This window comes from Odontesthes bonariensis, chromosome 8, assembly GCF_027942865.1.
Source record: "Odontesthes bonariensis isolate fOdoBon6 chromosome 8, fOdoBon6.hap1, whole genome shotgun sequence".
In the NCBI taxonomy this organism is placed as follows: domain Eukaryota; kingdom Metazoa; phylum Chordata; class Actinopteri; order Atheriniformes; family Atherinopsidae; genus Odontesthes; species Odontesthes bonariensis.
In genome coordinates, this window is record NC_134513.1 from 27,317,275 (window position 1) to 27,328,517 (window position 11,243).

The 11,243-nt window shown below is 41.2% G+C and overlaps 1 long non-coding RNA gene across 1 annotated transcript; it reads left to right on the forward strand.

The window, feature by feature from the left end:
• Window positions 1–3,111: 3,111 nt before the first annotated feature.
• LOC142385523 (uncharacterized) lies at window positions 3,112–3,686 on the forward strand. The gene is made up of 4 exons (XR_012770200.1): window positions 3,112–3,138; window positions 3,258–3,310; window positions 3,416–3,513; window positions 3,598–3,686. It is a non-coding gene; the product is annotated as an uncharacterized LOC142385523 (long non-coding RNA).
• Window positions 3,687–11,243: the final 7,557 nt, after the last annotated feature.

An 11,243-nucleotide genomic window follows, 5' to 3' on the forward strand; every position in this document is an offset into this window, starting at 1 on the left:
AACATCCAGATCGCCATTCAGAATATGAGAAGAACGCGGCACAGAAAAGGAAAGTCAATCTGAGCACGCCGACTCCGTCTGTGGCGGACGTTTTTGAAAAGGCAAAAAAGTTTTTCAGTGATGGTGCCAAGGCAAAGGGCATTACACAAAAAATTATGGAATTCATTGCCTTAGATCAGTGTTTCCCAACCGGGGGTACGCGTACCCCTAGTGGTACGCGGAGGTACTGCAGCGGGTACGCGGCGCACAGGGAGTTTTTATGTTTTTTATTTATTTATTTTATTAAGGCGTCACACTTTTATGGAGGACTGTTTATGAAGGAGACTCCAGTTTTGTGATGAATGTTACATGAGTTAGGCCTGTTAAGGTATTCTTAAAAAGAGAGAGAAATGAGTTATGTTCATGTATTATTAAAAAAAAGAGAAATGTTACTTGTTTAAGTTAGATAATAAAGGAATATTATTTTGATTTAGTATTTATACTATTTTGGTTAATTATTTATATTTCAAGAAAATGTTTTTTATTATTATGTTGAATTCAACTGAGGTTAAAAAAAAGAGAGAGAAAGTCTGAGAATTTTATGTTCAAGTTAAGGATATTTAATAAAATGATTTTCATGTAATAACCACTGTGTTGCTCTACTTTTGGAGAATCATCGCACGCGTTGTATGTGTGAGGGGGTACTCGTGGTGTGACAAGAAGGCTCAGAGGGTACTCAGGCAGAAAAAGGTTGGGAAACACTCACTGCATGAAAAGAGGGATTTGTGGATGTATGTGGCCCCTTACATGTCCGCATACGTTAAGCCCCTTCATTTGCGGTGGTAAAAGTGAAAACTTGGCCCAAGTTGTTGCAAATTGACCTGGCAACTGCTCCCCCATGCCCCCCTCCCCTCCCCTACTTAGGAGAGCCTTTAATATGTAAATGCCAGTGATGAGGTCAGGAGGTGCCACAGTCATTTTCAAGTGGGGTGGGGTGAGGTGAGGTGGGGGGTGGGCAGGCCTGTTTCTACACGTTCATCACCATCACCTAACCTGACTCTCGTCATCTGGCTGCGTTCACCAACTACACGCGGGGGCGTTCCCTTTCCTGACAAGAGGGCGGGAGTCAGGTTAACCATCACCTCCAACTCCAGCCAAGTTTGTTGCTGTGTTTTTTTTTCTCCCAAACACCTCTTTTGTAATACCGCTTTTTGTGGGCAAAATTCAAGGATTCAAGGATTCAAAGGTTTATTGTCATGTGTGCAGTTAAAAACGTGTTTCCCTGAACAATGAAATTCTTTTCTTTGTTGCCCGCACTGGATGTCCAAATGTATAATAATAAAGATAAGATAAAGATAAAATAAGCATGCAACAGCAATATTCTAAAAGGCTTCTTAAATAAAATAGAAATATAGAAATAAAAATATAGAAATCTGGCCTGTATACATAATGTGCAGTAGTGCGCTCAGTGTTTTATTGTGTATGGCTTAATTCGGTGTCACAATGGTCACAATATCGCCGAGGTCTTTTCTTTGTCCTTGCAGAATCCATTTTTGTGTCAAAACAGTGCAAATTGCCAGCTGTGGTCAGACAACATTAAATAGCAAAAGGACGGGAGGTTGTCTCGCGAGTATTCCGTGTAATGATGTATACGCATATGATTGGTGGAGCTTAACGGCTCGCATAAGCTCTCGTTCAATCACGTATGAGAAACATTGTGTCGTGCAGTGTAAACAAAAAGTTTAAGGAGCAGATCTGGCGGCAGAAAGGCAGACAGAAAGGCAGACAGAGTCCCGTACTGTGAAAACTGCCCTGGTTTGCGGAATGGCTGGAAGACGACTTGCTTTCAACTCCCCAGCAACTCTCTGCGGGTCTACAGGTTTGTGTGTTTTTTTCTACTTGCACATGACCATTTGATTGTTTAATTTTAGTCTTGTTGACACTGTACAGCACTTGGGACAGTTCTCGCTGATTTTAAATGTGCTGTATATTAAACTTACTTACTCACTTGCTTACAGGCAGATAAAATGAAAGTCCTGTTGAATGCTATGACCGGGATGTCTCGTATGGTGGCCAGCACTGTGGATATGGTCGTGGAGAGGGTTCTGGAGGGAATCGACCAGATTCGCTTGGTTGGAGGTGTGATGGGGTGCACTAGGTCATTTCCTGAACACACCCCTGTGTTCAGGCCACTCCCTTCCCCTGATTAGGCTGAGGGCATTTAAAGCACCTGTGGCCTCCTGACTTTCCTTGTCTGCCTTTTTCTCCTCTGGCTGTTGCTGGTCTTGGTTTCCTCTCCCTTTTGGCCTAGTGTTACTGGTGTCTGCATCTAGGTAGGAAGAAAGATATATATGAACTGTGTGTTACAAGAAAGTGGTACTAATTTGAATTTTCCTTTTCTTTATAGTTGGAAGCACACCTTGCAGTGGCTTAGCCTGTGCACCTTTTTATCTAGGTTGTCGGCTGCTGTTTTGCCTGGGTTTTAGCTTGCTTTTAAGATTATTTTGGACCAACTGGTGTTTTTAATTGTTTAATATTGTGTTTTTCTCTTTTCTTTTAGTGGCATTAGTCGGCTTTAGTGGAGGCTAGGCACGGTAGTGTGGTTCCCCTCACAAGTTTGTAGTGTTAAAGTTCACTGGGACACAGTTTGCAGTGCAGCACCATTTTGCTATGATTGCTGAGAGCACGCGTGGTGGGTAAGTTGTTGCACTCCTGGAACACACCCTTTGGTAGGCTGCCTCCCTATAGCTGGCTTCTGTTCACCCCTTTTGTTAATTTCAGCATAAGTGTTTTTCTTTAAAGAATAAATTTTAGTGTTTGTAAAAGATATTTGTTAATAAATGTTACATTTTCATAAGCTGAGTTATTTTGTGCCATTAATTCCTTTTCTTTTCAGATCTTCATTTAGTAATTATTTTGACTGAAATTAATAAACATCTTATTTTGGAACCACGTCTCTGTCCTGTATATTTGGGTACTGAACTTGTGTTGTCCGCTTGTTGTAAGAAATTTCCTGGGGTGAAATCCCCCAGGTGGCGTTGTCCTTCACCTCCCCTCGCCACAGAGGCAAGATGGCCGTCGAGAACGGACTGGAGTTACATTCCAGAGAAGTTGAAGAGCGCACCCCCAAGAGGGCGGATACAGAATCCGAAAATCGCGGTAAGAGTAGGTTATTGACTGTGGCTTTAGGCTAAACTCAACTTAATTGTGTCCATCACGTGAAAACCAGTGTGAGTTGCTTTATTTAAAAAAAGGAATTTCGTGTTTTCAATTTATAGGAAGCAGTTCGCCGCCTGCATAACTCACCATGGCATTATAATCCAGGTCAAGGGTAAGAATAAGTGAATGTTCTCCCAATATCTATTTGAGTTGGACCTGATGTTACGTTATGTCAATGCAGTTTTTTTTATTAACTATAGGCCTGTTGTTTTTACAGGCTACTGTCACCTCACAATATGGATGTAACGAGTCGGTTGAAGGAGGCGGTGTCAAACAGTCCGAACTTCAGAGAGGCAGACGGGGACACTATCGAGGGTGAGCGGCGCTGACTTTTACCACGGCTGGCACTGACACTGTTAAGCACTGGTCATTTTATTCATTCCTCTTGTTTGTTTTTAGCTGCGTGACGGACCTGTGTGCTGTGCTACAGGCGCGTCTTGAAGCCAACCCGAAATACTCACAGTCTCACCACAGAAGAGGGAAAGAGAGTAAGAACATATACGCTGTCAATATGACTTTTGTTACTTTATAGACAAGTTGTCAATATGCTGTGCATGGATAGACTATGTTTTGATTATTTATTGGTTATTCCAACAGCTCCCAGAAGCCAGCTTCTGATCCAGGATGAGGACGTCTGACAACTCCCGCAGACCCTGCAGGGACCGGAGTAATGCGAAGAATGCGGATTCCAAACGGCGGCGTTTAGGCTTATTGTGTATATTGTAGGCTACAGCAGTGTGTGTATATAGTTTTCAATTCTTTATTATCAACATGGTTCTTATTATAATGTACGCTATGTACATTGTGTGGTGTGGCAATAAAAGCGCTTTAAAAAAAAAAAGTTTCCTTTTTCATTTCCTCAATAGATTCACGTCATTCATGCCTGCATTAGCCTAGTCATAGTGCAGCTTATAAGAATGACGTGAATATATGAAGTACACGAAAATCCCAGGAATATTAGTAATCATAATCACAATTATTAATCATAATTGCTGAATGATATGCCCATATAAAGTATGAATATATTAACCTTATTGGCCAATGGGCGGACAGCTTTACAGGAGCTTTTTCATGTAATCACGTGCCTTTTTCGTCCAATACCAGCGAGGCCAGTGAGAGGTCCAGGCACTCTCACATTAGCACCCCGCTGTGAGAGCCCGCCGCGAGTCGGGTTCGTTTCCGACGATTTTGTCGCTCAACAAACTTAAAGTTTGTCTGCCTGCAAGCGCCCAGGTGCGTCCGAAAATTAGGCAAATTCGCGGAAGTTCACTGCCGTCCACAGTGACACAAATCCCTCTTTTCGTGCAGTGACTTTTGCAATATGGTCGGCAACGTTAAACTTGATTATCATCTCTGTTTGCTGCTGCCTGCCGCTGAAAGGCAGCAGGGAGAGGGGACGCTGAGCAGGTAATGTGTTTCATAGATGCGTTGTGCTTTTTCAGCGTTTCAATTCGAAATGTATTAGAACCAGTCACAAATGCACTATTGCCACACTTTACAGTAAATGCAGTGCATTATATTATCGGCTTTACTGTATTTTAGCCAGGTTAACTGGTCAAGCCACTCTTTTAGAAATGTATACACTTTACCCCTTTTAATTTCAGTTGGTTCTGGCTCGGAGTCGATCGTATGTGGCTCATTATCTGATGCTAGCTCCGGATGCTAGCTCTGGACCTGGGCTTGACATAACGTGGGAGGTTGATGGCTCCGTGTCAGAACATTGGTTGTGGTTATTTTCGGACGTATCAGGCCTTAACTTAACCAAAAAGTTGTCAATCGTTCTTTTCATCTTATCACCTGCGCCTACATCCACTGTTTATCTGACGAGCCGAGGTTCACCTCTCTGTCTGACTAGCAAGCACGTGTTCAAACGTACACGGGCCAATCAGAGGGGGGTCCCGCCCTTCACTATCTCTGATGGGTTTAGACCACGATATGGGTCTGACGTGTGTCTGTTGTTGAAACAGGGAGACTTTCAGAATCGCGTAGACTTTTTTATTTATTTTTTTTTCCTCGAACGGGTGGTTGCACCTGTGCACCCTGAGATTTTTTTTTAGGTGCACCATTGAGAAAATAGGTCGCATGTGCGACCAAATTGGTCGCACTCTGGAGCCCTGTAGTCGTCAAGGCCCCATATGCTATGTGTTTTTTAGCTCTTCTAAAGGGAGGGTTTTCACACACCGCCACACCCATAGTATAAACATCCTAACAACAGAAGATGAAAATTGTGTGCCAAAAGAATGGATGGATAGACCTGACAAAAAAAGAACCAAAACAAAAACGCTGGACTTTTGCGCTGGACAATGTGAGGGTATATTGAGGATCAACATCTGTGTTGGACGGTGTGGAGACTTTCCCAGATAGATGCCAGATATGTTTTTGTAAGGACTAAATGCATGATAGAAACTGAGGCTGATTTGATCTGAAACGCATCTGAAACTGATGGTTTCTCATCACTTTTTGTGTTTATGTAACTGATAAACAAGCCCCTGGCTCTCTTCCATAACTCATTTGGTACAGCAGAGAACTGCAGGTGTCCCATGATATGCATCTTAAGCCTGGTTACATGCATTCATACAGGATTCATGAAAAGGATGTTGGCTTTGCTCCCTTCGATAGCTCAGTTGGTAGAGCGGAGGACTGTTTGTTTGTTTGTTTGTTTATTTGCACATATAAAAAATTAACATTACACAGATAAAAAAGAAAATAAGACAAGATGTGCAGGAGAGGTCATAAAAAACCCGAATGGGCTTACAAGCGCCCCCCCCCCCTCCTAACATATAACAATTACAAAACTTTATAAGCTTCGGACATAGGCTTACGTTTGTGCTTATACACACACACACACGCACACACACACACACACACACTCTCGCACTTACTACTGAGTAAGGACCGAGTAAAACTACTGACAAAGTGAGGACCAGTATTTCTGGTTCACTTAGAAACAAACAAAGTGTCATTCTAGACACTAGGTGGCATAGTGATCCAATACACTGCTTCAGATTTTGAGAAGCACAAAAGATTCAGACAAAGTTTTTAACTCCCAGAGTGAGGACCGGACATATGGTGTTTGTCTTTAGAGGACTAACAGTATTTTACTGGTAATATGAATTGAAATAAACTTTATCTGGAATAATTGTGATAAAGTCTATCATCATTTCATATTGTTCATGTAAATGATAACTTTAATACTACGCTCCATCCCTGTTTTGGTCAAACAAGTTGTCAGGTTCTTCACAGAATATACATTTTCATAATCTGAAATGACACATTTATCAAAATCGTAATGAATATAATAATTAAAATTATAATCCAAATAAAACATAATGGCTTTAAAAAAAATTAAATTCACAAAACAAGGATTGGTATTCTATAGTTAAGGCAAATTGCCTGCATCAATCAAGTTCTTTATTTCCGAATTTAAACATGGAAAACATTAACAATAACAAAGAAGTCCTGTTGAGTTCAAGGCATTAAAAAAAAAATACATTTTTTATATAATCAACAAAAAAGCATTTTAGAAGTCCTGTTGTGTTCAAGGCATTGAAAAAAAAAAATCATTCTTTCTATAATCAACACATAAGGACCTTTTACAAGTCCTGTTTAGTTCAAGGCATAAATGTCCTGTTTAGTTCAAGGCATAAGGGCCTTTTAGAAGTCCTGTTTAGTTCAAGGCATAAGGGCTTTTCAGAAGTCCGGTTTAGTTCAAGGCATAAGGGCTTTTTTTAGAAGTCCTGTTTAGTTCAAGGCATAAGGTCCTGTTTAGTTCAAGGCATAAGGGCTTTTTAGAAGTCCTGTTTAGTTCAAGGCATAAGGGCCTTTTAGTATGCCAATTTCTTTTTCATTTTGACAATGTCATTATAAACAAAATATTTAACATCTTTCCATGTTCGTGCATTGAGAGTTGGTGCCTCTTTTTCAATGCACAGCACGCAGTCGTCTTTTGCTGGCACCCTCCTCAGTGCAATAAATTTGTTCATCTGTCTTTGCACTGCAGACCTCTCTTGGTTCGTCCATGGTCTTTTCTCGTGCTTTTTAGATGCTTCTATGAATCAGGAAACAAAAGAGTAGATTAGAATTTATGTTTACCCATTTTAAACCAATATATTGATAATGTGTCAATTACAATAACCTACATTTATGCAATTTTTTTACTTTGCTCTCTTCTGACACTCCAATAACGTTACTTTTCTTCAGAGTTATGGCTGACAAAATTTCCACCAATTAAAAAATTATTTTAGGTCAACTGTTCAACAGAACAACTTTCTATGCACCCAAAAGTCTCAAAGCCATCCCACAGATGTAGCAGCTGGCTTAGCCTTGCTCAAAAGGTTTCTATAAAATCTCTGTTGATTTCATTCTCTCTGGTTATTGAGATTACTTTCTAGTCAAATAAAATTTTGTTTATATTCTGCACCAGGCATGCAAACTGGTCAGGGGTGAAAAAGGTGACAAGGGTACACGAACACACGGCACGCGCGGAAAAAAGTGGATTTCGTAGTTTGTGTTATAAGTGCAACTATTGAATTAATAAATACACTACAAAATAACTTACCATATACAAGTCTTTATTGGTAAACTATAGAAAAAACATCATGGGATCAACAGTATTTTTACAGTTTTACAGTTCAACAGCATAAAAAGTAAAAAAAAAAAATCTTTTTGGCCTGCACTAGGAGCTCACAGGCCCTCTTTCTGTGCTTTGCCGCGTGCCTCAGCCTGGCCTGCTTCTCTTTGTCAGCATCCTCCACTCCTAAATCTCTCATCCTGAAATCAAAACATGAGATGCATTAAGTTGTAAATTATACAAAATATATATTATCAAATATACAATATGTCCCATTTGCATTAAGTAGAGAACAGCTGTGCAGCATAAAAGATGAATTTATAGGTACAGTAGGCCTATCAATTGCATTTACTGTACTATTATGTGTTTGATATATAACATCACAGGTCTTCAAAAGCATTTAACTGTATTATCATACATTTAATTACATTAAATTTTACGAAAAAGTTAGTCCCATGGTCCTTAAAGGGATACTACAAGTATGTAGGATTAAACGTTTAATTAATTACTGCCCCAAGACAGCCTATGCTTAGTAATAGCCTATGTCATTAGTAAGTGAACGATGACTCTCCCGACCACTTTCGCGTTCCGCTGTCATTAAACCACGAAAGTGAACGTTTGGCATGCCGAGCCAAACGAGCTCCACGGGAAAAACTTATATCAGCAATTCACTTGACGTACCGCCAGAGACAAATTTGTATCGACAGCTGGCACTCTAACATGAAAAACATTCTCGCGGCAAGCTTAGTTAAACGGCATTTTTTCATGACAGTGTAAGTTTTGAGACATGCATGCCACGAGCACTACGTAATCCTACATTGTGCCCCTTTTAACTTCGATAGATGGTGCATCATACTGGATGAACACGAGTGCACCTGTCGGCTGTCATCATCAACGGGGGTGTGGGCGAACAGCGAGGGGATGGGGGTCGCACTCTCAAATACGACCTGTGGCAGAGCTCTCCGGACTCTGCATTGATAAACTCACGACGAATGAAACGACCTCCTCAAATGGGCAAAATGTTCCCTTTCCGTGATTATCGGAGGGTATTATGAAGGGGCATACCTCGTTAAAAAGCCAAGTCCGGCGACAATTAAGGTCTCCATTGACGTTGGCTAAAAGTATTAGCAAAGCCCTGAACTTGTGTGGAAGGCGCTAGTTAGCCACTCTACAGTTACCTCGAGTAGCACTAACACAAACGGAGTTCTGTGAGGCGGTGAAATATCGAGGAATTGTAGACTATTTCAAGTCTGTTATCAAGACATTTAGCTGACACTTGTATTAAAGACACTATTCCAAGCACATGAATTGATCTAACGACACAATTCGTTATGAAGACTATTTCAGGACATCAGTCAAATTGTAGCATTTTAGCTTCAGAAGTTAACAACTGTAAACATTATTCCCTTACCTGTCCTTGTCGCAATTTCCACCGTGTGAGGTCCGGGCGGGCGGGCGGGGGGTGGGGGGGTGGGGGGGTGGGGGAGATAGGGGTTCGCCCTCCTCACTTCTGATTGGTGATAGTGCTTCTCTCACACCCCACTTGTCAGTCATTTGTTGTCACGAGAAGAGAGCGGCGGTGATAGGTCAAGTGTAGTTTTGAGGTTCACAGTTCCACTCGCTAGTTGACATGCTCAAACCCCCCCCACAATTTTTTTTTTTCTCCTCGGATCTACACGATTCAGAAGAATGACCCATTTTGATTTCAAAACGGCGAATTTCGCCGAAAGGTGGCAAGTTTGCATGCCTGCTGCACAACCCATTTTCTTTGGACAATGGGCTTTTCTGTTTCTTTCACTTTAGGACATCATATACAATAATATACAAGGACGAGGGCATAAAATAGCAGTAGTTTGTGTTGAAGGCATCATCCACATTATTTCTTTCAATGTTTAGAGGAGCAGCACTGCAGAGTAGCTAGAAGACATCCAGGTGAAAGGTAAGATACAGGAATTAAAGGATAAGACCGTTTTTTTTACATTGGGCCCTTGATTTCACATTATAACATGATGTTCTACTCACCCCTGCGTGTTGTTGAACATTTGGAGCTGTTCCGAAGATATTCGGGAGGCGTCTGGCTGCTCTCTTGAGATATTCGGCCATGAAACGGTTTCCTATGGGCAAGCTTATACAGGCACAAACTATGCTGTTTATAATTTATTAATTACTCTACACTAGCACTGATAACGTGGAGGTGCGTCGCTTACTTAAAAAAATCCGGGTTACTAATTTTGAATTTTAGCCGAATGAATAAATAGGCAGCAGGTCTGTGGGCTGTCTGTGGTAGTAGCACGAGGAGGACGTCAGTTACACCCACTTTACGACAAAAAAAAAAAAATCAAAATTACAATAACTCTGATTTTTTTAAGTAAGCGACGCACCTCCACGTTATCAGTGCTAGTGTAGAGTAATTAATAAATTATAAACAGCATAGTTTGTGCCTGTATGAGCTTGCCCATAGGAAACCGTTTCATGGCCGAATATCTCAAGAGAGCAGCCAGACGCCTCGCGAATATCTTCGGAACAGCTCCAAATGACCAACAACAAGCAGGGGTGAGTAGAACATCATGTTATAATGTGAAATCAAGGGCCCAATGTCAAAAAACCGGTCTTATCCTTTAAATGAAAATAAAAACATTTTGTTGATATTGATATGTCTACGAATCAATGACACCTAACCTTCCAACATGATTAAAACCCTACAGTAGAATCAGTCATCTGGTCCCATGATTTGTCATCTAGTACCACTTTACAGCTAGACGGCAATCAGACAATGTATGAATTTTACCATTTCTGGTCATTCTCTTCATGGCTTTCTTAACATGTGGTCTTGAGGTTGAGGGTTCTTCTCCATCTGAAAAGAATGACATGATACACAATCAGTCCTGAACTCAGACTGAGAAGTTTACCTGTGTTAAAGATGTCTGTACATACCTCCATCTTCACCCGACCCATCATCATCATCATGGGTTTTGCTTGCAGACCGAGGTCTTTTCTTAACATGTGGTCTTGAGGTTGAGGGTTCTTCTCCATCTAAAAATAATAACATGATTATACAATCAGTCCTGAACTCAGACTGAGAACTTTACCTGTGTTAAAGGGGAACTCCGGGGCATTTGAAGCGTGTTTCCATTGCTAGAGGTTGTCAAATACTGATAGTAGGACACAGAGAGGTGCAAATCTGCGCTCCCTGTGTGGATATAGCGCTGTTCGCACACCCTGTCATGCGAGGCTGATACGTGGTGGCTAAGGGGCAAGCGCTAACCCTTCCACGTAAAACAACAACTTGCACACTGCAGAAACGTCACACCACTTTATAACCCATCCGACAATAAAGTCACAAGCCTTACCATCAAAACCATATGCATGGTTCTCACATTACTGGCATGGGGACGTTACAAAACAACTTTATAAACAGCATGTCACTCACCGGCTGGTTGTAGGCTCGCGCATGTGAAAGCCCAAAAGAGTCGAT